Below are 2676 nucleotides of genomic sequence, written 5' to 3' on the forward strand. Positions count from 1 at the left end.
TCTTAAAGTGCTCTAGGAGATAGCACAAAAACACCCCGTATCACGTAGCAGATTAGCGACGCCAGAAGACCGTGGTACGCTTGCGCCGTAAACGAGGAGGCTACACACAACTCAAAGTCGTAGTAGATATCTCGATCGTAGACTCGAAAGACGTGTCAAACAAAGGAGCGAGACATGGAAAAACGTGCATATACTATGAAGCAATTCTCTATGTCATGGCGCTCGTCCTGATGATCGCTGCCGTCACGGCCTGCTGAGGTCCCCAGCATCTCCGTGTGGCTCGGGCATTAGGATGCCGCCGTCAGTAGAGCGTGCCGACGTTGGCCGTGAGCTGTCGGCCACGAAGAAGAGGATATGGCGATGAATACAAGCGCAGCGCACGACGGCCGGTGCGAGTAGCCGCATGCAGGCTCGACGTCGAGACACGATTCGAGCGTTGACGGGATGTACGTACTAGTAGAGTGTGGCGGCAGCAACCAGAGCGTGGACGCGCCGTCGGATCGGATATGTGGCCGCAGCGCGAACCGTTCTGGACGCGCAAGCGCTTGACGTCGCGGCGGTCATGATGCTAAACATATATCGCTCGCAGCGTCGTCGCAGGTCTTGGGAGCTTGGAGGAGCGCATCTCGGAGGCGATCCGTGGCCAACGTGCGAGAGGCCGTGGAAAAATTGGCCAGGACTCCGCCCAAGGGCCGACTCGGTGGCTCGTCACGCATAGATAAGCTGCGCCATACCTGCAGCGACGTCGCGTGAGCGTCCCTGCCTGAGGCCTGCGCACGGCTTGCCACGTACCACGTGCCTGGGCTGGCGGGTTCGAGAACTGCGGTCTGGCGATTTGCTCGAAATCTTGGCCGCTCTGATTGACCACAAATCGAACGTCTGGTCGCTCGGATTGGCCACACATCGAACATCTTGTCGCTAGGATTGGCTGAAACGCCTTGGCCTTGGCGTCGACGAAAATGAGGGAGACCGACGAGAGACGCTGCATTGCGACCGAGCGACACCTCATGATGGCGTAGAGAATGCTGATGGAGTCTCCTCGAGCACAACGCAGCAGCGTCAGTGGTGCTCGAGGAGCCTCGGCGTCGTCTTTCTGGCGTCGCCGGTCCTCACTGTCTCATTATTGGCGTTCGCCATTTACAACCAGAATTACCATATTTTGGTCAACACAGGCCGGCCGCGCCGGCGGATCGACCAGAATGAAGTTTGAAAATGAAATCGCCCATACTTGCCAGAGTGCTAGACCACACTTTGGGGAGTCCGAAATGCTATGTGACATCGCCGTGCGAGCTCTGTAGCGAGAGCAAATGACAGCGGCAAACAATTTCTGATATACTATTAGTACTGTGCTTTTTTGCCATACTGAAATACTGTACGGGATACAAGGCCTCATCACGCAGTGGTACCGCGCGCACTTTGCCTCCCTCGGCCACGTGCACCACACTCTCTCACATGAACCAAAAGAGACAGCGTCCTCGGTTTCCGCGATTTCGCCGCATTTCCAACCGAAATTGCATGTCGAATTTCCTGAAAACCGACGCTCGGCAGTTTGAGTTTGGTGTGAGTGCCCAAGCAACGACGGCGACCAAGAAGATGGTCGCACACCGGGTCGAAACCCATCGCCAACTGTGGCAGCCAGTTTTACGGTCCTTGGAGCTTTGGAACCCCGTGATATCACGTAGAGTATTTGGGCAATTCTGCCACCACCTCGAAAATGGAAAATGGATTTCCGCGTGATTGCGCTACGTGCAGTGTCGGAAACGACATGTACGTCATTCAACAAGTGTCTGGAGAGGTATACCCGGCTGCTACGTGGTGCTGGCGCGTCTGTGGGCAGCTACTCGTCGTTGTGCTGCATGGTGCTCACACTACTTGGAGGTCGTGAAACAAGTCTTGTGATTGGCTAAAAAGAATCAAGAATGGAGCCAATTACAACCAGATCGAGTTGCAAACCCGATCCACAAGCACAAGAAGTGACGCGCGCAAACATCAAGAAGGTCCGGCGCGACGAGCGGCTGCACGAAGAGGCAGAGCGCGCTGCCTTGCGCGAGAAGCGCAAGCGGACCTCGACGGCTGCGTTGAGGCGCTCGAGAAGACCAAGCCGGCCATCGACCTCTTTGCGCCCGACAAGACCGCGCCGCCGCCGGTCGCCAGCATCAAGCAGTGCACAGACGACGGCATCGCGCTCGGCGGCGCACTGAGCCCGGTCCACTGCCAGATAGGCCGACGCAAGCCGCCCTCGCAACCCTGCCCTCCAGCAGAACCAAGACGACAACGACGCCACCGAGGCGCCACGTGCAGCGCCCATGGCTGCGATCGTGAGCCGGCCCGTGGTGCTCATGGCCGCCGCCAATGATATGCGGGAAGCTGACGCGCTCGACTGTGCCGGTAATACGACGAACACGAAGCTCAAGAAGACGAAGAAAGCCAAGTCATCGTGGTCTTCATCCAGCCGCCTCGAGCATCTTCGACGCGAGCGCGAGGCCGTCAAGCAACGCCGACTCGAGACGCTCCTTCGGCGCCAATGCAGGGCTGCTCCATGTAGATATCTATATATGAAAGCAAACAACAGTCGGTCGTGACCGGTGGACCTTTGAGATGACCAAGGTAGCATCCTTGTGTCTAGTTTATCTCTTCTACAGTCGACCCCGCGTCTGCACCATACCCTCACTTTGC

Source organism: Saprolegnia parasitica (assembly GCF_000151545.1).
Source record: "Saprolegnia parasitica CBS 223.65 unplaced genomic scaffold supercont2.79, whole genome shotgun sequence".
NCBI lineage: Eukaryota > Oomycota > Saprolegniomycetes > Saprolegniales > Saprolegniaceae > Saprolegnia > Saprolegnia parasitica.